A 25941-nucleotide genomic window follows, 5' to 3' on the forward strand; every position below is an offset into this window, starting at 1 on the left:
TTATTACCTTGATCCCACAGCCAGATAAAGACATTTCAAGAAAATAAAATTTTAGGCCAATATCCCTGAAGAACGTGAATACAAAAATCCTCAACAACAATACTAAGAATCTGAATTCAACAGCATTAAAAGGATCATATGCCATGATCAAGTAGGATTTATCCCTGGGATGCAAGAATTATTTGACACACATAAATCAATAAATATGATATAGTACATTAATGGCATGAAAGATAAAAATCATGTTATCTCAATAGATGCAGAAAGAAAGATTCGACAAAATTCAACATTTTCTGTGATTAAAAACTCTCAGCAAATTGGATATAGAAGGAATGCACCTCAACATAATAAAAGCCATGTATGACAAACCCCCAAATAACAACATATTCAAAGGTAAAAAGCTGAAAGTTTTTTTCTCTAAAATTAAGAACAAGATAAGGGTGCCCACTGTTGCCATGTATATTCAACATGGTACTGGAATTCCTAGCTAGAGCACTTAATCAAGTAAAAGAGAGAGAGAAAAAAAGATGTCTCAATTGGAAAGTAAGAAGTAAAATTGTCTCTTTTTGCAGATGACATGATTTTATATAGAGAAAATCCAAAAAACTGTTAAAACTAAAAACCAAATTCAGTAGATTCAGGATACAAAATCAACATGCAAAAATCAGTAGTGTTTCTGCACACTAACAATGAACTATCTGAAAAAGAAATGAAGAAAACAATCTCATTTACAATAGCATCAAATGGAGAATAAATAAAATTCTGAGAAATAAATTTAAACAAAGAGGTGAAAGATCTGTATCCTGGTAATGATAAAACTGTATTGAAAGAAATTGAAGAAGAAACAAATAAATGGAAACCTAGCCTGTGTTCATGGATTAGAAAAAATAAAATTGTTAAAATGTCCATACAATCCAAAGAATCAAAAGATTCAATGCAATCTCTATCAAAATTCCACTGGCATTTTTCACAGAAGTAAAAAAATAAAAATTAAATTTGTGTGGAAAGACAAAAAACTGCAAATAGATAAAGCAATCTTCAGCAAGAAGAAAAGTGGAGGCATCAGGTATCCTGGTTTCAAATTATATTATAAAGCCATAGTAATCAAAACAGTATGGTACTGCATAAAAACAGACACATAGATCAATGGAATGAAATAGAGAGCTTAGAAATAAACCCACGCATGTACTAGGCTACTTTGAGAAGTGCATGGAAAATTAGAATTAAAAGACAACATAAATCTTTCCATGAACTTTTTGAAGTACCCTTATGTGATAAACTGATGTAGTTTGGATGTATTATTATCTCAGAACTCATGTGGGAATCTGATCCACAATGTGGCAGTGTTGGGAGCTATTTGAGTCATAGGGGCAGATCCCTCACAAATGGATTAATGCTCTCCCTGGGAGACAGGGGTAATGAGTGAGTTCTCTTTTTGTTGGTTCCTGCAAGAGCTGGTTGTTTTAAAGACCCTGGCACCTTCTCTCTTGCTTCCTCTGATCGTGTGATTTGCTTGTACCCACTGTCTGCCTGCCATTTTCCACCATGAATAGAAGCAGTCTGAGGCTCACACCAGATGCAGCTGTCCCAGAATCATAAGCCAAATAAATCTGTTCTTTATAAATTACCCAGTTTCAGGTATTCTGTTATAGCAACAACAAAAAAATGGACTAATACAGCAACTAATGTTCTACAAAGGCACCGAGAATAAACAATGGGGGAAGGATATTCTCTTCAATAAACATTGCTGGTGAAACTGGATATCCACATGCAAAAGAGTAAAATTGGACACTTGTCCTACACCAAATACAAAAATCAACTCTAAAGAGATTAAAGATTTAAACTTAAGACCTGTGTCCAACCCCGTGACGCACTTGGGAGAGTGCGGTGCTGGGAGCGCAGCAGTGCTCCCGCCCACGGGTTCGGATCCTATATAAGGATGGCCGGTGCGCTCACTGGCTGAGCGCAGTGCGGCCCGTCACAAAAAACAAAACAAACAAACAAAAAAAACCCCTAAACTTAAGACCTGAAACTTTAAACTCCTAGTGGAAAATACAGGGAAAAAGCTTTTTGAAATTGGTTTTGGCAATGACTTTTTTTTGGATATTACCTGAAAGGCACAGGCAACAAACCAAAAGTGCACATATGCACACATGCAAAAAGAAAAAGAAAAGGAAAAATAGTGGTACTGCAACAAATTAAAGCATTTCTACACAGCACAGGAAACAATCACCAAAGTGAAATGGCAACCTACAGAATGGGAGAAAATATTAGCAGACTACACATTTGATGAGATATTAATATTCAAAATATATAAAGAATTAATATAACTCAATAACAATAAAACAAATAGCCCACTTTAAAAATAGCCAAAGGACCTGAATAGATATTTTTCCAATGAAGGCATACAAATGGCCAACAGTTATATAAAAATGTGTTCATCATCACTAATCACCAGGGAAATGCAAATTAAAACAACATTGAGTTAACACCTCACACCTGTTAGGATGGATATTATCAAAAAGTCAAAAGATAAATGTTGGCAACACTATGGAGAAAAGGGAATCCTTCTATACTGTTGGTGGGGATGTAAATTAGATTAGGAATTATGAAATACAGTGTTAAACTTCCTCAAAATGTTCAAAATAAAACTACAATGATTCAGCAATCTCATTTCTGGGTATATACCCAATGGAAATAAAATCACTCTTTCAAAGAGATAACTGCCCTCCCATATTTATAGAAGCATTATTCATAGTAGCTAAGATATAGAAAGAACCTAAGAGTCCATCAACAGATGAATAGATAAAGAAATGTGTGTGTGTGTATGTGTATGTGTATACAACAGAATATTATTCAGCCTAAAAAATAAGGCAATACTGCCATTTGAAACAGTATACATGAACCAGGAGCACATTATGCTAAGTGAAAGACAAATATTGCATCATCTCACTTACATGTAAAATCTTAAAAAAAAAAACAAAAAAAATTAAACCCATGGTAAAAGAGAGTAGAATGGTGGTTACCAGGTCTGGGGGTTTGGGAAAAGGTAGTGAAAGGGTACAAAGATTTAGTTATAAGATAATAAAGCCTGAATACCTAATATACAACATGGATATTATAATAATAATGTAATGAATATTTGAAATTTGCTGAGAGACTAGAAACATCTCAAGTGTTCTCACCACACACACACACACACACACACACACACACGCACATGCACACACACACACACACACACACACACAAATGGTAGAGGTGAGCTGTAGGGACCCAAATGCCCCAAGGGATCACACCCCGATCACATAAGCCCTTCTCGGCCACACCACATCATGGCGCTGGTTGCCCTTCTCTTCCGTATTCTCCTTCCCACCGGCGTGAATTACACACCAATCAGCTCCCCCCAAACCCCATGCGGTATGCTAAGTAGGGATTGTATTTTAAGCCAATCAGCTTTCCCCTTAAAGCCCTATATATGTGTGCGTGTGCTGCCTAATAAACGGGCTCTCTCTCGTGGATCGTCAACTGGTGTCGACTCATCCTTTCATGAGCTGATGGATATGTTATCTTGATTGTGTTAAACATTTCTCAGTGTATATGTATATCAAAACATCACATGGTACATATTAAATATATAAAATTTTTATTTATCAGTCATACTTCAATAGAGCTTAAAATAAGGAAATTTAATGACTCTACTTAAATAATATTTAGCTTTAATAACTTTGTATGCCAAGCTATTTTGTTAAAAGATGTTACAGTAATCATCTTTAAAATGAACACTAAAACTGAAGAAATTAATATAAATGCATGTAAAATAATGTCAATTTCTCAAACTCTATAGCACTTGGTTTGTGAAATGACAGTTGTGATTTCTATTTTGATAGGGGTTCTAATAAAATCAGCCAGATTCATTCTGTGCATAAATTACTCATAGGGAGTTAATATAGTTACTTCTGCAGCTACAATAACTCATTCAGGCTGTTGCACAACTATTTAGCTCACTGCAGGCACAACATACTAGATGGCTATTCGGGAACCACAGAGATTTCAGGATCCGTAAGAAGCTTTAAAGCCATCTTAGGTTCTGAACACAGATGACACAAAAACCTGTGACTGTGTTCACATGAACAAAATGGTTCAGTTACAGTTGTCCATCTAGTCTGCAGCCCCCAAATCTGTCACAAATTCTCCTTTCTGCCTCTATATGCTAGACCTGCCAACCTTGTCTTATATCTGCTTTCCGTCTTGCCTCTTCATGATTTTCCCCATAATTTGGTGCTAAGCAGTCACCCCTATGTGACACATTCAGAGTGAACCAAAAATATATTTAAATGCTACCAAGGAAAAAGTTGAGGAAATGAGTAGGGATGCAAATAATTTACAGGGTATTAAATACTCTTCCATCTCTCAATTTCCCACTACAATAGATTTCCATGACCCTCTTTAAGTTGAGCTTTTAAGATAATAATGCAATACCAATTTATATCCTTAGGTTATCCACAGATAAAATAGACTATAGCAGATGCTGTACACTGTCCAGACTACAGGACATATTCCCTCAGCTTCTGAAAGTGCTACTCCTCAGCTGCCAACTCCCTCAAGGAATTGCTTATTGGTGAAGAGAGATGCCTTTGTTGATGTCACAGTCCTTTCCTTAGGGAAATCTGTCTGCAATGACTCTTGATGAAGCTTGGTCCCTTCTTTCACTGAGGTATGACTTTCAAAGACAGCAATGAAGGAAAATCCTCTCAATGGGCAGAGCTTCTGGCAGTACATTTAGCCATCTAGTTTGTGTAGAAAGAAATGTAGCCTCAGTTTAGAATATATACAGGCACGAGTGCTGATGTATGGCCTGTGCAGAGAGCCAGAAGCCCAGAGGGAGAAAGATTGGAAGATCACAGACAAGGATATCTGGAGTAGTATCATATAGATAGAACTATGGAAGTGGGCACAATGTGTGAAGACCTTTGAATTGCATTGTAACACTCACTAGAAGGTATCTACCTTGAGAAAGGCACTAGTCAACCAAGTATACAGACTCAGCCAGTTGACGTCAGCCAGCTTCTGCCACTGGCCATTCCAGTGCTGGTATAATGAATACAGGAAGGAAGTAGTTTTGTTGTTAGGAATGGAGATTATTCATGGGTTAAACAGCATGCGATACCACTCATCAAAGCTGGTCTAGCTCCTGGTGCAGCCAAATATCAAACTTGCCAGAAACTAAGACTAAATTTTTTCTCCAGTATTGCATCATTTCTTGAAGAGACCATTCAGTCACTTGGTGGCAAATTGATCACACTGTACTCCTTTCATCTTAGAAAGGTCAGCGATTCATTTTGACAGTAAGGAAATATGTTCTGAACATGGATTTGCTTTTTCCGTTCACATGGTCTCAGCCAATACCACTTCCTAGAGCATACAGTGTGTTAGATCCAATAATATTGATTTCACTTATCATTATGTCAGACCAAGGGACCCACTTTAAAACAAAGCAGGTCCGTCAGTGGGTACATAATGATGGGATCCACTGGTCCTCTCACTTGCTGCACCTCACAGAACATGTCAGCCTGATAGAGTGATTAAACAGCCTTTGAAACACAATGGAAGTGTAAGTTTAGATATGCTTCCCTGTGAGAATGGGATAACATTCTCCAGGACATAGCATATACCCTAAACCAGTGGGCATTAGATAGCTCTGGGTCCTCAAGAAGTAGAACATACAGGTGAAGAACCAAAGAGTGGAACCAGGAATGCCCTTTCTTATCAGCATTCCCAATGACCCAATGGAGGAATTTGTGCTTCTCATTCCTGCATCTCTGGGTGCATCTGTGGGTTTGAAAATCCTGGTTCCCAAAGGAAGAACATTTTTGCCATGGACCCATATCAGTCCCATTGAACTTTAAGCTATGGTAGCTGCCTGTGCACTTTGAATTTCTTATGTCAAAGGACCAGCAGACAAGAAAAAGAGGCGCCATCCTGAAAGAGGTAATGAACCCTGATCCTCCTTGATCCTCCACCTCAGGAAGTGGAGCTGCTGCTACATGGAGGCATATGTTGGGATCTCAGTTAATATACTTCTGGAATGTTCTTGACTAGTTGTTTTAATAAATGAACAAGTGTGGCAGCCACAGTCTAGGAAAGCATAGTGTCTGGGGTCTCACACCACCAGATGACACAACTAGAAGGGTAGAGGTGATATCTGAGGGTGAGGGGAATATGCAATGAAGAGTAGATGAGAAAGACTGAGTATTACTTGTGGGCTTGAGACCAGTTGCTGTGGTCATGTCTGTAATTTCCCCCCAGGAAGCCCACTGGAATCTTTGGAGGTGCTGCCCCAGATCTTATATAAAGAATCAGGACAAGTGCAGCAAGAGATTAACTGTAATAGACACTGCTGCACTGCCAGAGTCTCCTTCAGGAATGGAGGACCTATTGCATCCTGCCCCCAACCCGTACACCCCACCCACTGCAGCATTGGTAGATGACAGTCTGGAGACTGATTTGAAGTGCACTCTCAGGGCCTCAATTTTAGGGCTTGACCTACAGTACCATGGTCATTAATACACTTGAAGAGAGGATGAAAGATCCGTGATTGAGTCATGACTCATAGCAGGGTGTTGGCTCTTCTTCTTGGCTTTTAGATGATGTACTTGTTAGAATTATGAAGTTGCCTGTCTTCGGAATCACTGAGAATTAGTCCTAGATAACTTAATTGACTCAAACACTACATTAATCATATTATGTGACCTATGGGAATAGTAGTCTCTTGGAAAGCAAATTATGTCATTTCATTAAGTCATCTGATCAAAGATGATTACAAAACCCACAAAATAACCTTTTTTTCCTAAATTTCTATTTCCTGGATTTATTATTATTCACAAACTTATTTTCAAGAGAGTAATCTAAGTTTTTATAGAAAAATAACTATACATTAAGATACACTAGATTTTGTATTATGACTCTAAGTCATATTCATTTGAACACATTTGGGTGGTAATAGTATAATGCTTAAACCACTGCCTGGATCCATATTCTAGACTCACTACTTAGTAACCACATAACCGTATGCAAGTTACTGAACCTTTCTATACTTCAGTTTCTGTGTCTCCTTTGTAAAAAGACAATATTATACCTTCCTCTTAGGGTTGACATGAGATTTATATGAGTCAATACATGTAAGGCATTTAAAAAGTGCATAGCACAGAATAAATACTCAATTTATTATCATTTCTTAATGTTTGTAATATATTAGAGACAATGAGAAGATTGCACTTGGAGAATTGCTTGTACATACAGTATCCTATTTAATCAACACAGTAGCCCTGGAATTTAGATGTCTTCATCTTACTTATTTAGAAAATGAGTACCAGTGAAACGAAGCAATTGGCTCAAGGTCACACAGCAAAATACTGGCCATGTTAAGGCAGCAAAGGGCAAAGTTAGAGAAACCAGTCCTGTAGGTATCTTAGGATTTCTTCATAGCCTTTCTTTTCTCAGATTTATTATAAATCTTTCACTCTGACCATGTCATCTGTTTAGTCTGTTCTCTAGAAGTCAAGAGATTAGATCTGAATCTCAGTCAGTCTTGTCCTTGATGCAATAGGGAACTGAAATCCACTCTTAGACTCTCTATATCAATATAAAGCTTGATTCTTTCAGAAGCCCTGTGAGCCATCTCAAAGTTTGTTGATGAAATACCTGTTCCAGTTTACACCTCAGATACTGCTCTCTGAATATATATATTTTTTGATTCAAAGGAGTTTGCACACTTTCATCCATTTGAGAACAAGATTTTCTGCAAATCCACCTGAGACCTACAAAATATGCATGTGGATTTTGTATTGAAAGCAAATTCACCACTCTGCCCTTCAGTCTTTCCTTAAAGTCTCAGGTGTACTGAAGTTTGTTGCCTCAGGGATTGAATACCACTTTTATATTATAAAATAAAGCTACACATTTATTCACATATAGTTTTTAAACTATTGTCACAGAGTTATTTTCTCTTCAGCAAGATTTAACTTTCAACATTCAGTTAGATGGTTCACCACATCAGATTTATTTAATACAGCATCACCATTGCTTCATATTGGATGTCCTCCTTTGACCTGAGTCAAATATTAACAGTAAAAATTCATTTTTTTAATAAAAATTTTTAAACACACAAAATGAAAAAACTATAGTGAATTTAAATTATGGATATGCTAAATATTTTTACAGGTATGTTTCATTAATTTTTCTATCAGAGAATAGAGCATTCTGAATTGAGGGATATCTAGTGCCTCTATTATTAAAAATGATTCTTCATAAAATTATTAATTATAAATTCTTTGAAACAGACAGATAACAATTATTATACATATTTATTAGAAAGTAAAATGATTTTTAGTTATATCCTCATCTATTAAAAACATATAATAATTTTTTAAACCACAGTGACCATAGGCTCATGGACTGAGTTGAATTATTTCATTATTTTAAAAGAAAACCAATAAAATTATCAGCATAAAACACATAAAACGTTGTAAAATGAAGTTAATATCTTACTTGTAATGTTTCTGGACTTTTTTTAAGGGCTAGTATATTTTTAAAATAAAAGAAAGAGAGAGAGAGAGAAACTACATTTACCATCAGATAAATGCAACTATAAACCAAAATGAAATACCAATTTATACAAACTAGGATGGTGATAGAGTTTGCATGTCTTGTCCCCCCAAAACTCAAGCAGAAATTTGATGCCCAATGTGGCAGTGTTGGAAGCTGTTTGAGTCATGGGGGCAGATCCCTCATGAATGGATTAATGCTCTCCCTGGGGGAAGGGGGACTGAATGAGATCTCACTCTATTAGTTCCCACGAGAGCTGGTTGTTTAAAAGACCCTGGCACCTCCCTTCTCTCTCTCTTGCTTCCTCTCACCATGTGATCTGCTTATACCCACTGGCTGCCTGTCGCTTTCTGCCATGAGTAGAAGTAGCCTGAGGCCTGTGCCAGATGCAGGTGCCCCAGAATCATAAACCAAATAAACCTCCGTTCTTCATAAATTACCCAGTGTCAGGTAGTTCTGTTATAGCAATACAAAATGGACTAATACAGATGGTTACAATAAAAAAGGCAAATAATAACAAGTATTGATGAAGATGTAGAGAAATTTGTACCTTCATACATGGCTGGTGGGTATGTAAAAAGGTGCAACTTCTTTGGTCAACAGAGTCTGGCAGTTCCTATACAGTTAAACATAGGGTTACCATATGATCAAGCAGTTTTATTCCTAGTTGTTTACCCAAGAAGAATAAAAACATATGTCCACACAAAAGTTTGTATACAAGTGTTCATAGCAGCATTATTCATAATAGGCAAAAACTGGAAACATTCTAAATGTCCATCTGATGAATGGAAAAATAAATGAGGTGTGTTCATGAAATGGACCTTTATCCAGCAATAAAAAGGAGTGAAGTACTGATACATGTCACAACGTGAATGAGCCTTGAAATCATGTGAAGTGAAAGAAGACAGTCACAAAAGACCGTATATTGTTTGCATGATTCCATTTATATCAAATGTCCAGAATAGGCAACTTTACAGAAACAGAAACTAGAGAAGTGTTTGCCTAGGGAGATAGGCAGATTAAGGAATGGTGGCTAAGGGGTGCAGGGTTTCTTTTAGGGGTAATTTAAGTATTCTAAAATTGATTATGGTGATGTTTCCACATCTCTGTAAATATACTAAAAGTGATTGAATTGTACTCTTTAAGTGGGTAAATTGTATGGTATATGGATTATGCCTCAACAAAATTATTTTTAAAAAACAGAAACAGCAAGTTGGGTCCCTCTTAAATGCAAGAAATCTTCATTTCCCTCCAGATTGGTGTGAAGATCTTACCAGAGTGTTGTGTACATAATAAATTGAACTAATGTAAAGGATTTGGATAATACTGGGTTTTAAACATACTTTATCGTGATGAATAATTTTTCGTATGTGTTGCTGTATTCTGTTTGCTAGTATTTTAGTGAGGATTTTTGCATCTATATTCATCAAGGATATCGGCCTGTAGTTTTCTTTTTTGGTTATATCTTTACCTGGTTTTGGTATCAGGATGATGTTTGCTTCATAGAATGAGTTTGGGAGATTTGCGTCCGTTTCAATCTTTTGGAATAGTTTGTAAAGAATCGGTGTCAATTCCTCTTTGAATGTTTGGTAAAATTCTGCTGTGAATCCATCTGGTCCTGGGCTTTTCTTTGTTGGGAGCCTTCTGATAACAGCTTCAATCTCCTTTATTGTTATTGGTCTGTTCAGATTTTCTACGTCTTCACGGTTCAGTTTTGGGAGCTTGTGTGTGTCCAGAAATTTATCCATTTCCTCCAGATTTTCAAATTTGTTGGCGTACAGTTGTTTATAGTAGTCTCGAATGATTCCTTGTATTTCAGATGAATCAGTTGTAATATCGCCTTTTTCATTTCTAATTTTTGTTATTTGAGTCTTCTCTCTTCTTTTTTTTGTTAGCCATGCTAATGGTTTGTCAATTTTATTTATCTTTTCAAAAAACCAACTTTTTGATTCGTTGATCTTTTGAATTGTTTTTTCGTTTTCAATTTCATTCAGTTCTGCTCTGATCTTAATGATTTCTTTCCGTCTGCTAACTTTAGGATTGGATTGTTCTTGTTTTTCTAGTTCTTTAAGGTGAAGTGTTAGGTTGTTTACTTGGATGCAAGGTTGGTTCAACATACGCAAATCAATAAATGTGATACACCATATTAATAAACTCAAACACAAGGACCATATGATCATCTCTATAGATGCTGAAAAAGCATTTGATAAAGTTCAGCACTCGTTCATGACAAAGACCCTCTATAAGTTAGGTATAGAGGGAAAGTATCTCAACATAATTAAAGCCATATATGACAAACCCACTGCCAATATCATCCTGAATGGGGAAAAGCTGAAAGCTTTTCCTTTAAGAACAGGCACTAGACAAGGATGCCCACTCTCACCACTCCTATTCAACATAGTGTTGGAAGTACTAGCCAGAGCAATCAGAGAAGAGAAGGAAATAAAGGGCATCCAGATTGGAAAAGATGAAGTCAAACTGTCCCTGTTTGCAGATGACATGATCCTATATATCGAACAGCCTAAAACCTCTACAAAAAAACTGTTGGAATTGATAAATGATTTCAGCACAGTAGCAGGATACAAAATCAACACACAAAAATCAGTAGCATTTATTTTCTCCAATAGTGAACATGCAGAAGGAGAAATCAAGAAAGCCTGCCCATTTACAATAGCCACCAAAAAAATAAAATACTTAGGAATTGAGTTAACCAAGGAGGTGAAAAATCTCTATAATGAGAACTACAAACCACTGCTGAGAGAAATTAGAGAGGATACAAGAAGATGGAAAGATATTCCATGCTCTTGGATTGGAAGAATCAACATAGTGAAAATGTCCATACTACCCAAAGTGATATACAAATTCAATGCAATCCCCATCAAAATTCCAAAGACATTTTTCTCAGAAATGGAAAAAACTATTCAGACATTTATATGGAACAATAAAAGACCACGAATAGCCAAAGCAATGCTCAGCCAAAAAAATAAAGCTGGAGGCATAACACTACCTGACTTTAAGCTATACTACAAAGCTATAATAACCAAAACAGTATGGTACTGGCATAAAAACAGACACACTGACCAATGGAATAGAATAGAGAATCCAGAAATCAACCCACACACTTACTGCCATCTGATCTTTGACAAAGGCACCAAGCCTATTCACTGGGGAAGGGACTGCCTCTTCAGCAAGTGGTGCTGGGATAACTGGATATCGATATGCAGGAGAATGAAACTAGATCCATACCTCTCACCGTATACTAAAATCAACTCAAAATGGATTAAGGATTTAAATATACACCCTGAGACAATAAAACTTCTTAAAGAAAACATAGGGGAAACACTTCAGGAAATAGGACTGGGCACAGACTTCATGAATACGACCCCAAAAGCACGGGCAACCAAAGGAAAAATAAACAAATGGGATTATATCAAACTAAAAAGCTTCTGCACAGCAAAAGAAACAATTAAAAGAGTTAAAAGACAACCAACAGAGTGGGAGAAAATATTTGCAAAATATACATCTGACAAAGGATTAATATCCAGAATATATAAGGAACTCAAACAACTTTACAAGAAGAAAACAAGCAACCCAATTAAAAAATGGGCAAAAGAGCTAAGTAGGCATTTCTCTAGGGAAGATATCCAAATGGCCAACAGACATATGAAAAAATGCTCAACATCACTCAGCATCCGGGAAATGCAAATCAAAACCACATTGAGATACCATCTAACCCCAGTTAGGATGGCTAAAATCCAAAAGACTATGAACGATAAATGCTGGCGAGGCTGCGGAGAAAAAGGAACTCTCATACATTGTTGGTGGGACTGCAAAATGGTGCAGCCTCTATGGAAAATGGTATGGAGGTTCCTTAAACAATTGCAAATAGATCTACCATACGACCCAGCCATCCCACTGTTGGGAATATACCCAGAGGAATGGAAATCATCAAGTCGAAGGTATACCTGTTCCCCAATGTTCATCGCAGCACTCTTTACAATAGCCAAGAGTTGGAACCAGCCCAAATGCCCATCATCAGATGAGTGGATACGGAAAATGTGGTACATCTACACAATGGAATACTACTCAGCTATAAAAACGAATGAAATACTGCCATTTGCAACAACATGGATGGACCTTGAGAGAATTATATTAAGTGAAACAAGTCAGGCACAGAAAGAGAAATACCACATGTTCTCACTTATTGGAGGGAGCTAAAAATTAATATATAAATTCACACACACACATACACACATACACACACAAACCGGGGGGGCGGGGAGGAAGAAGATATAACAACCACAATTATTTGAAGTTGATACAACAAACAAACAGAAAGGACATTGTTGGGGGGGAGGGGGGGAGGGAGAAGGGAGGGAGGTTTTGGTGATGGGGAGCATTAATCAGCTACAATGTATATCAACAAAATAAAATTAAAAAAAATAAAAAAATAAAAAAAAAAATAAATAAAAAAAAAAAAAATAAAAAATAAACATACTTTACTCATTTTTAATCAAAATATAGGCTAGATGAGTACTGTTCAATATGTAATTATTCTTTGCATAAAAGAAGTTTTTTTTAAATTTTTTTATTTTGGAAGATGTTAACCGGGAGACAGAGGGTAAAGTCCCAGCTGCCTCCTCAATGGACTGAGGGCTGGGGTTTATATAGGTAAATGTATTGGGGAGACAGGACGTAGAGCCTTGCATAAGGCATGACGGACAGCTGCTTCCTAACGTTACCTATGGCACCAAGATCTCCTCGGTTTCCATTCTGTGATGCTGTCCTTGGGAGATGTATTAGGCAAGACAGAATGTAGGGTCTTCAGTTGTGATGGGCAGCTGCTTTCGATACGATCTTAGTTCATTATTAAGGGCTAGCTGTGAAAACACAGTTCTATAAGGTATACATGTGTGGAAGGTTTTCTATGTTTAAAGTATGATCCTATAAGTATGGGTGTGTCTCTTTCCTTTTTTTAAATCAGTATTTACAAGTCTTTCCTGTAATGAGTATCTATTGATCTGATATTCTGTAAGATATTTTTAATTAAAAAAAACAAAAACACTTAATGTTAAAAGCAACCAGCATGAGGAGCTGTTTCATCCCCTCAATATTTCACCAGAGGAATTAACTCAGATTACCCTGAAAGAAAGACACTAAGAAATGGTGGGCCTGATGAAATATATAAGAAGGTAGAGAAACAGCCTAGCTACCTGTTTTTCCACGGTGAGAATGGAACATTCATCACGGATTGGTGATACTTAGCATTGCTCAGACCATCGTTACCTGTTTCATTCTTCACGTCATTGCCAACTCCTACCATTCTCACCCCATGGGAAAAAAAAAATGTGTGGCAGACTATATACATCAAACAAGTTTCAAAATTGCAAGTAGCAAAAACGAAGCTGGCTGTTTTAATCCAAAGGAATCAATTGAAAGTATGCAGAAGTCTCAGAAAATGAAGATGAGGTAGCAGCAACACTTGAACAACCAGCAAGAACCAAAGGAATTCTAGAAGTCAAGTAGCAACAAATTCCTGGAGGGGATGTCGCCACCCTGTGCCACTCTTAGATGCAGGCAAGAAGGGTTGTTGCCCTGAGTCCTGGGTTTTAAAAAGTTCACTCTGGCTCTCTTTAGGATATGACTTTCCACGAGGCAAGAAGCTAGGAAGTTAAGAGGGCATGTTACCCACAGCCCAAGCCCTGCCTTCTAGAGCAAGTTCTGGATATGTATGACCCAGAATTCCCTGCACAAATAGTCCTGAACCTGTTTCCAAAGCCTATGCAGTCCTCTTCACAGGCTCCATGCTCAAGAATGGACCACAGGTAGGCCTAAGGGGTGGCCAAGTTATAATTTTCTGTTGAGGAATATGGATGGAGCTTGGATGCAGAGGACAGGGTGTCCACTTGTGTAGGCACATACTCCTCACAGAGCAGGACAAAGTCAAGAGCAGGAAGGAAAGAGCTCTAGTAGACCAGGGCCAAACACCAGAAGCCACTATCTCCAAGCTTCCAGAATCCAACGTATCCTTGGACTTGTATGTTAGATTCTAACCTAAATTCATACCTGACCACCCAGGTTTTTATTAAGGCACATTTTCAAGGTAGTATAATAGATATTTATTATTTATATTATTGGACACTTTGTTAGATTGATTTACAAATTTAAATGTTTCATTTTAATGATATGTGGGTGGGTTTCCATGTATACAGTTGGGTCTTGCAAATGCTATCACCTCCAGACACACTTAAATTCTAAGTACATTCTTTCTTATCATTTCTTTATCTTTGCCTCTTTCCCTCCCTCCCCATCAAATTCAAAGCCCCAGGCAACAAATTGTTTTGTCCCAGGTCACGAGCCACACTGAGGCTGCCAAGCACTGAGAGGAAGGGGCTCTGGCCATTTCCAGTTTCTACAGTGGGAGCAAAGGCCCTGCTGACCCACAGGACCATATACTATGATGACAACCTGCTTTCACCCCATTAATTAGAAAAGGGAAGTGCACGCTGGACAGTCAAACAAAACAAAACCCAAACCAATCTGCATTTTATTAGGAGGAGGAAGACCATCCCTACCCAGCTAGCTGTCTTGGGTCATTTTAATTAAACCCCTTTTCCTCATCTGTGAAATACCCAGAATAATGCTTACGTCAATGGATTGTTGAGAACATTTTAAAAAATGTGTGAAAAGCACTCTGCGAACTGCAAAATTCTATATGAATTATCATATTAGTGTTATCATACTCTAGGGAGAGTTCTGGCAGCTGCTAATCAAGAATTAAGAGAAATATACTGAATAGGGAGATGCTTGACAATGATGAAGAGTGAAAACAGGCATGACTGTGCCTGCTTAAATGCTGTTCTATTCAGATTTTTCCATTTTCAGTGCTGCTGCTCAGCCCTAAATTAGAATAAACATACCCCATATTATCTGCACAATTTCCTTACGATAAATTTTCAGCCTTCATTCGGTCATTCCCATAAACTCAACATACTGCAAGCAGGTTGCTAAGTATATTCAAGGATTTTACAATGAACAGCAGAGATGCAGTTATCATCAAAATGAAGTGCTAACATTGCAATAAGGCCACAAGGAAGTGTTTATCACTACGGTCTGGAATTACAATTATTTTTTTGCTTGGCCCTTAGAGGACTGAATCATCTAATGTACCTTGTTTACTAATAAGATTTTTGAAATCAGAATGTTGAAATGCCCGTGTATACATATCTATCAGAACTAGAAACTATGTTAGTATTGAGTTCACAAAAAGATAGCTTCTTTATTAATTGCCTACATTTATATCTATGCTGGATGCATAAAATTTTATGAGATGATAGCTGTTTTCCAACTTAACAGAGTACGAGCTAAAAAGTGTTAGAGAGTTTGAGTAGAAACTTGATACTTTGTATGTGGTAAAAGATAGAAAACGAAGGGTTTTGTCTTAGGAGAAGATACATATCCAGAGACTTCTGTCTTTGGGGACATAGGAATTTTCTTGAGAAATTCAAACTAGATGCTGAAGAGACTAAAGACGAACATCCCAGGCAATTATAGAATAGGTATTTGAAAGAGAATGAAGTGGGATGAATTTAAGCCACTTAAAAGAAGACAGGACAATGAACATTGGACTTGCATAGCATGAATTTGGTATTGGGGACTTTTATCAAAATCTTATCTATCCCTTATGAGTACAGAGAAAAAAGAGTTCAAAATGCAATATCCTCAGAGACCTGTATAAGTGTGTAAAATAAATTATTTATTCAATTATTTTTCCTCAAGACACCAGTTGGGAAAGGTATTAAATTTTGTCCCACCAAGTATCATTTTATGGAAATGGTTTGGTCAAGCAAGCATAGAGAAAGATAGAGAAACTTTAGAAGAACCGTCATAATACCTGCTCCGAGAACTCCAAATTCGGTTTAACTGTGTGTTAGTGTTGGGATCTAGAAAAGCTGGGTGTATAAAATATTGCTTGACAGGTGAATTTAAATGTTACTAATGATCTTGGATGTTAATATCCTGCTGTTCCGTATCAATCAAGTCTTTCTAAACACAGTATTTGGGATAAAGCTGCTCTGGGAAATTTGGAGGTTCGAGGGATGGTTATTATATCAAAACCAGGAATGTTATCGTTGTATATGTTATATGTTATAACAAGAATGTTATTATCTTACTGGATATGACATCAAATGTTATTTATGAAGACAATATAACTGCCACAGGTTTCTGGTCTACCTCTGTGAAACATGTCTCCAGCACAGCATCACAACAAAGAAGACACTGAAACTCAAAGCTACTAGAAAGCCATCACCTAGAACTCCCTTCCCTCAGACATCTGAGTGGTGCTGTCTTGATTCAGGTCCCTACTTACATGTCACCTCGTCAGTGAGGTCTTCCCTTATAGCTCTGTGTAAAATGGCAACTCCACCCCTTAGCCAAGTGAGTCTTCAACACCTTCATGAAAAGATTTGTGTTGTTTTTCAATTGCATTTTTTTCACGAACTTTTTGAAGTACCCTTGTGCTTTTCCTATTTCTTACCCCACGTTATTTTTTCTCCATACCATTATGACTGTCTGGTGAAGTACATGAATATATGTTTCTATATGAATTGTCTCTTCTCCCTATACCCTAGCATGTCCAGCACCATTGGACTCAAGTAGTACCTGTAAAGCAAAGCTAACAACCAACAGAGTGAAAGACAACCTACAGAATGGGAGAAATTATCTGCAGACTATAAATCCGACAAGAGAATAATATCCAGAATGTATAAGAAATTCAAACAACTTAATAGTAAAAAACAAATCCAATTAAAAATGGGCAAAGGAGCTAAACAGACTTTTCTAAAAGGAGGACATACGAATAGCCAAAAGGCATACAAAAAGAATGCTCAACATCATTAACCATCAGGCGTATGCAAATCCACTTTGAGATATCATCTCACCTCAGTTACGCTGGCTATTATCAAAAAGATAGAGAATACCAAATGCCGGAGAGGATGTGGACAAAGGGGAACCCTTCTGTACTGTTGGTGAGACCATAAATTAGTGCAGCCATTGTGGAGAACAGTATGGAGGTTTCTCAAACAACTACAGGTAGATCTACCATGTGATCCAGCAATCCCACGTCTGGATATACCCAAAGGAATGGAAATCATCTTGTCAAAGGGACACCTGCACTCCATGTTTACTGCAGTTCTATTTACAATAGCCAAGACGTGGAACCAACCTAAATGGTCATTGTCCGATGACTGGATAAGGAAACTGTGGTGTATATGCACAGTGGAACAGCACTCAGCTGCAAAAAAGAATGAAATTCTACCATTCAAAACAACATTGATGAGCTTGGAGAAAATTTTAAGTGAAACAACCCAGGCTCAGAAAGAGAAATATCAAATGTCCTCACTCATAAGTGGGATCTGAATTAATAAATAAACAAATAAACAATAAAGAGAGAGAGAGAAAGAAAGGAACAACAATCACAATAATAAGTTGAACTTTTAGAAGGAGAGAACAGAACTGTGATTACTAGAAGTGGAAAGGGGAGCGGGAGTGAGAGAAGGAGGAGGTTTAATGAGAAATTAATGAGAAAATCGTTAATGGACACAAAGAATAATTATGTACGGTAATGATGAATAAGCTAAATATCCTCATTTTACCATCACATATTGTATACAACTATTGATAGTCAACTTTGTACCCCACAAATATGTATAATCAATTATGCTTCAATTAAAAAATAAAAATAAAACAAAATATGCTGCAAAGCTATAGCAACAGCATAGTACTGGCACGAAAACCGACACATGGAACAGAATAGAGAACCCAGAAATAAAGCCGTGTATTTAGAGCCAACTGATTTTCAACACAGGCACCAGGAATATTCATCGGGGAAGGGACAGTCTCTTCAAGAGTATAATCTGACCAGGACTTTCATAGTAGTCGGTGATGGCTCTCAGATGAAAGCGACAACTTACAAGCGAGTGAAGAGGAATGAGTCTAGCCCAGCAGAATGAAGCTTTAGGGGAGGCGTGGTTCACACGTAGCAGTTAAGGCCTCTTCCTTTCCTTTTGATCTCTTTAAATTCTCAATAAAGTTCTTTTGTGAAATAAAATAAAACTAAAGCCGATGGGCTACTGCCAACATTTCAAAAAGCAAATTTCAAAGTAAGATCAAGTAATGGCATGCCAATTTATTACCATAGTCTTAGATTAAATTTGCACTTTTTGCCTGTATTTTCGCATTTACGGATTGGGGGAGTAACTTCTTGGGTTGTTACCAACAGTAATTAATATCTATTAGTGTGTTCTAAACACCAGTTTTAAGAAATATTTTGTAAGAAGCAAAAGACTTTCTGATAATGTTGTAATTCTTGAAAGAATAAGGTCTTAAGTAAAATAGAAGGTTATGATTGCCTAGTTGACAAAAATGGTTATGGGGCTTCTTAAACAACACAATCAAATCCATGTATTTTACTTAGCATGGAGCCTTTTATAGCTTTGACCAAAGCACTTCAATCTCATTCTTTCTCATGTTTTAGGGGTTCTTATTGTTAATTTGTTTTTCAGATTTTCAAAATAATCTTTATTTTTTTAAAAGCTATTTTGTGCATTTTAGGAAACTGAAAAACACAAGAAGCAAAGAACAAAGTCATCCACAATCATGAGCAGTTACAGTTTGACGTGTCCTGCTAGGTCCTGTGTGTCTATACACAACATCCAATTTTATATGATTGAGTTCATACGGTATGCATCACGCTTTTTCACACATTATGAATATTTACCAATTTGAAATCACAAAGCTATTCAAGTATTTTGATAACCAAGAATATACTATAACAACTCAATCTGTTAGAAAAAAAATGTAATCCTGCCTTTCTTGGGTTTAAAAATTTCATAGAAGACAAAAATGGCAACAGGCCTCTTCTAGATAAAAGTATTGGCAGAGTTATGATTAAAATACTGCATTCCTTAATGCTCAATTTAAAGTGTAACGTAAAAATCAGCTACAATGTATATCGACAAAATAAAATTTAAAAAAAAAAAAAATAAAAAAAAAAATAAAAAAAAAAAAAAAAAATAAAAAAAAAAAAAAAATAAAGTGTAACGTAAAGCAACAGATTCACTAAGTATAATGTTTCTAAGATAATTCATCAGGTCTATACTATTATAATATTAATAAGAAGGTATGCTTCATTAAATTACTTAGCATATTCCTACAGGACAGCCAAAGGGCTATCATTGAAATGTACTATGAACATATATGCATACATCCCTTCCTTTTTACTTTCTTCTGCTCCTCTGCTGTTAACCTAATGAACAAGTCCTGATATACATTGCTCAGAGGAGGTTTAGCAATTCCATGTACATCTTTTCTATCAATTATAACAAAAAGATATTTACAAATTGGCTACTGCACTAGTTCTACTTTTTATCATACATTGTCATCTCAGGACATTTACAAAGTTTATATGTTGTAAAATAATGAGTGAACTTAGAGACAGAAACATTTTTGTCTTACCACAAATGCACACATAGACATATAGTTATAACCCAAACTGTTCTTTAGATACGGAGATACTAGCAAGCAGCCCTTCCCTTCACCCTTTCTCTTCTCCCTCTTCTACCACTGCAGTGACCAAGTACAGGACGGGGTCTAGCTCCAAGAGGAGGATTAGTAAAGGTCAGTCCCAGAAGGCAGTCCTTCCTAAAAAACTAACACAGGACATTTATAAAGGGGTTATTTTACCACCTCTACTTTTAACATACTTAGGGCATTAGGATTTGTTTAAGTCCTAATACAAAGAAATATTAACTAATATACACATATAGAACAATGGTGAGAAGATATGAGCTAATCTAACTCATGGGCACAGAACCCTTCTCTGCACACTTCCTTACCACCGCTGCCCCGTCCCCCTGCACCGCCACCCAGTGAACAGTCAGCATACTCCCCAAGACATCAAGTTTGACAATTCCATTCCCCAAATGCAACCACTCCTATGAAATAACAAAAAAATACTTAAACGGTGTTTCTTTAGCCCTCTGCCTTTAATGTATGTTGTTCACTTTTAAACATCTGGAAAGACTAGATATTTCAAATAAAGACTTAAGTTTTCCACTATACACATAATAGCACTGAATAAACTGCACACACTAAACGAAGGCTATAATTTGAAAGTGTCTTCTAAATAGAAACACTCTGGCCTGGAACCCTACTCCTTCGCACCTCTCAACCCAGTGGACAGGTATAAGCATCTATAATGCTTAGAGAGGATTTTAACAATTTCACTTCTATAAGTGGCTTTCAGAAGTCTTGCCTATGAATTTTAACACAAAGTATACTCCGTGTATTAGTTTATTAACTTTACTTTTGTCATACACTGCCGACCTTTTTAACATTCAGAAAGCCTAGAGGTTGTAAATTAGGATGCATTTGTCTTTTATATGCACTGTGTACACAGCAAAGTAAAACAGATGCACAGACAAAAGGGACAGTGGTCAATCTTGCTTCACTATAAGCGCATTGGTATAAAGACCTTTGCATTTTCTTCTCGAACCAGCACAAATATAATAATGTGTACTGCTCAGAAAAGTGGTTTGACCATTCCGTTTCCAAAAGAACATTTCATATCAATTTTAACAAAAAGATATCTAACAAAATGTGTATTTACTATCTCTCCTTTTAACATACGTTGTGCACTTAAGAACCTTGAGAAAGACTAGATGTTTCAAATAAGGACTTAAGTTTTTCCACTATATACACAGTAGTGTTTATTAGCTACACCTGTAACAGTGGTTTTATCTGAAAGTGTCTTCTAAATAGAATCATTCTGGTCTAGATTCCTTTATTTCTTCCAACTTCTTTTCCCTACCACCAACCTAGTGGATATAGGCACTCATGACACTTAAATATGATGTCACAACTTCACTTCTTTTTTAGAAGACAGCCTTTCTAGGAGTTTTAACACAAAGTGTACCAAGCGTATTAGTTTACTAACTCTACATTTGCCATACATTGGCAATCTCTTTAATGTCTTGATATTAGATATAATAAAATTGGGACTCATTAGTCCAGAATATATGCACACTATATACAGTACAGCAAAGTTAAATGAAATGCGTGTAACTTACAGGGCAATGGATAAACAGAAAATTTCCAGTACATCCCAGGAAAACACCATGCGCAATTTCTTCCATCCCACCTCCCTCAACCCAGTGAGTAAGTACAGAGAATATACTGTTCACAGAGGTGGTTTAACAATTCCATTTCCAAACACAATATCTCCCATCAGTTTTAAAAAGCTATTTACAAAAAGTATTGTTCTACAACTTCTACTATTAAACGTATCAAGCACTTCTAAATATCTAGAAAGACTAGATGGATATAACATTGTTAAATAAAATTGTACACATATAACAATAATTATTATCTGAGGTATCTTCTAAATATGATCATTTGGGCCTTAAACCACTCCCTTCTCTCTTCCTTCAATCCAGTGGACAAGTACTGACATGTGCAATGCTTAGATACGGTTGAACAGTTTCATATCCAAGTCATTTACAGAAGACAAGCTTTCCTATGAATTTCAACACAAAGTATATAAAATGTGCTAAATTTACTAACTTCTCTGTCATACACTGGCAATCTCTTTAAAGTCTAGAGACTACATGTTGCAAAATTAGGATCCATTTGCCTACTTTACATACTTGATACACAGCAAAATAAATCACACAAAACATAACAGGAAAATGATGCCCAAAAATGTCCAAGTATAAGTGCACAAGCATTCATATTGGACGAAAAAGTACTAAAAAAATAAACAGAATTAAAAGACAATACAAATCTTTCCATGAACTGTTTGAAGTTCTCTCACATTACCTTTTACAATTTCTGCCTTCTTGCCACCTCTAAACCATTGGACAAGTATGCACAGTATTATACTGCTCACAGAGGTGGTTTAACAATTCTATTCCCAAAAGACAATATTTTCTATGAGTTTTAGCAAAGAAAAAATTTACAAAATGATATTTTAGCACCTCCACATTTAACATATATTGGGCACTTCTAAACATCTAGATAGAATAGATGTTTCAACCAAAGATTTAATTTATCCACTACACACAGCAGTCTTGAATAAACTGCAGACATGTAACAATAGTCATAACTCGAAAGAGTCTTTGAAATATGAACATTCTGGCCTAGAACCCTTCTCTTCACTAACCCAGTGGGCTATAATGCTCAGATTTTCAGAAGACAATCTTTTCTAGGAATTTTAACACAAAACGAATGAAATACATTAGTTTACTAACTTCCCTTTTGTCGCACACTGGCAACCTCTTTAACACTTAAAAAGATGAGATGTTGTAAATATGGATTATAAATTAGGACTTGTTTGTCCTTTGTATAACGATGTACACAGCAGAGTCACACAGAATACACAGACACGAGGGGCAGTGGTTTGTGCTGCCTGACTGCATAAGCTCACTGGCCGCGAGCTCCCCTCACGCCTTTTCCTCTCTCCTCCCCAACCACTGCACAAACACCAAGTGTACTACTAAGGAGGTGGTTTGTCCCCCCTAAAACATCATTTCATATGAATTTGAACAAAAAGACATTTACAAAATGTGTTATTTTACTACCACTACTTTTAACATGTATCAGTCACTTCAGAACATCTAGAAAAACTAAATATTTCCTAAAAGTACTTATCATTGTCAACTATATATAAAGTAATGAGGAATAAAATGCACACATAAAACAATGGTTATAAAGTGAAAATGTCTTCTAAATATGACCATTCGGCATAGAACCTTCCTCTCTTCCTTCTCACTGTCTTCTGCTCCATGTCCTCTAACCCACTGGCCCAACGTAAATGTGTGTCACTCCTTGTGTTGTGTCTAGAGGTGGTCTAACAACTCCATTCAAAGTCATTTCCAGAAGACATTTCTATGACTTTTTATTTTTTTATTTATTTTTTTTTATCTAATGGGCACTTACAAGATGTGATTTTCTAACTCTCCTTTATCCATATGCTGGCAACCTGTCTACATTTAGAAGTCCCAGATGTAGCAAAAGTTTTCTTTTTAAAAGGATGGGAAGAAGTCAAGAGCAGCTTTTTCGTATGATATACACAGTCCTTCTGTAAATGGCCAGTAAATCTTCCTGAAGAGTGGTGGGCATTTCCAATCGTCCAAATGTGGTATGTTATTCTACTATGTCTCTCTTTCCATTTTAAGGTCTGGTAGAAGGAAAGACCAACTTCCTGATGGCCCACCAGTTGTTCCATCCATAGTTGTCCCGGGCTCCACTCATCTTTTGGTGGGTTAAGGCCTTTGTCCATCCTTGTCAGGATGAGGTGAGGTGTTGACCAATTGAGACAGAGCAGTCACTCCAGGACCTGGATCTGCATGGCTCCATGACCTAAAGAGGTGGCAGAGCTTGTGCCACTCAAAGGCACCATGTCCTCAGGGGCTTGGTGGGGGCTTTATCTAGGTCAGGCAGGGTTGGGAGGGAAGACCTGGAAGTCAATAGGGTCCAGGTTTGGAGAGGCCACCACCACCACTGTCAGGCCACCAAGGTGGTGTGGGGGGGAGAGGTGTTCTGCTGTGACAAGGCCTGGGCCCAAGCAAAGGCTCCAGGTTTCTGCAGGGCAGAAGCCACGGCCAGTCCTGGACCCCCAGCTCACCCATCATCTTTTTCCCAAACTCTGTTTTAACACCTGAATTCTCTTTGATGAATGGCAGAATTTTCCTTTAAGTTGCTCTTACAAGTAACCTTGGAAATACTGCTTGATGTCTCCTGATGTGTGCATTCTGAAGTCAGACAGACCTGCATCTAAATTCTAGTTAACCAATACCTGCGCAATCTCAGTCAAGATGTCTAAATTCTCCGAATCTTCAGTTCATTTGTCTTTGAAATGGGTACATAGTACCTACTCCATAGGTTTTTGTGAGGATTACATTAGATGATGTGTATAAAACACTTAGCATACTACTGGCTTGTGATACGTATTCAATTAAACTTAATGATTATTATTCAGGCTTTGATCACTTCCTGCATTGATTCTGTTTTCTTGTCGGTTTTTCTTTAAGGAGTATGTAATTCTTCCTGCTCTGTTTTTCCCCCCACTTGTACTTTCCACAGAGCTACAAAGGCAATATATAAAAGCACATATCTGGCCATGCCAATCTCCTCCTTTATGTCTTTCCATGGCTCCCCAAGACTGTTTTTACATAGTGTAAACTCTTTTGATTAGCACACAAGTCCCTTCAGCGATTGGGTACCCTTTGTTCCTCTAACCTCATCTCTGATGCTCTCAACATTTGCAATTTCTGCTACAGACAGAGCCAGTTGCTATGAGACCTTCCTATGAGTCATACAGATCATGCCTCCACACATCTCACCTGGATATATGAGGCACAATCTGTTCTGATTTATTAAGCTAATTCTTATTCAAATCTTAGGGAAACCGCTTTGATGATTTAGAATCTCCTGTGTCTGTTCTTCCCTAGAATGGCATATGTACATTTGTTGTAGGGCTTCTTACATTTTGGTGTAGATGTGATTTTCTTTTTTATTTCTTCCAAGTAATTAGACTGTGTCCAATTTATCTTATGATCCTGCAAGGTTAGATACTGTGCCTGGCACATAGTGGGTACATAATGGATATTTGTTAAGTGGATAAATATCTTAAAATGAGATCTAAGTTATGGAGATGATAAGCTCTTTCTCAGCTTTCTGCAGTACTCTTCTTACTGTGGCTGACTCTGATGAAATCCGTCCTGGAATTTTAAGGTTGAATGGGCATTAGAGTTCATCTCTCATCAGAAGCAAGTATCGCTAGTACAACTTGGCCCCAATTCACCTTATTTCAGAAATGGGTGAAAAAGAAAACATCTTAAGAAAGGTTATCTGTGTTCCTGTCTCTTATCAGCAAGATAAAATCCTTTGCAATTCATTTAGCACCATATAGCAGGTGTCTGTTACTAGGTAAAATATTTAACTGCTATTTTTTATGTGTAGTGCTGATAAAACTCAAAATAGGTCACAAGGCAGAATATCATGATGACAATATCAGATTTGAGGAGACTCAAGAACTTCTTTCTTTGCAGGATTATTTCTTAGATGTATACTGGACTTGGAGTGTATTCTGCTTTTTTCCCCTTTCTTTTATCAGTGTGGGTCCAAGGGATTTTTTGGGTGATCAATAGATTGCCCATTTCTCCTGCTATATCAATGTACCTTCAAAGAAAAATAGACAATTCAGTTAAGCTCTTCATTTCCTGAACTTCTTTTGGATCAATAGTTCATCATCTGCTATATTTGCCGATATGT

Source organism: Cynocephalus volans, chromosome 13, assembly GCF_027409185.1.
Source record: "Cynocephalus volans isolate mCynVol1 chromosome 13, mCynVol1.pri, whole genome shotgun sequence".
In the NCBI taxonomy this organism is placed as follows: domain Eukaryota; kingdom Metazoa; phylum Chordata; class Mammalia; order Dermoptera; family Cynocephalidae; genus Cynocephalus; species Cynocephalus volans.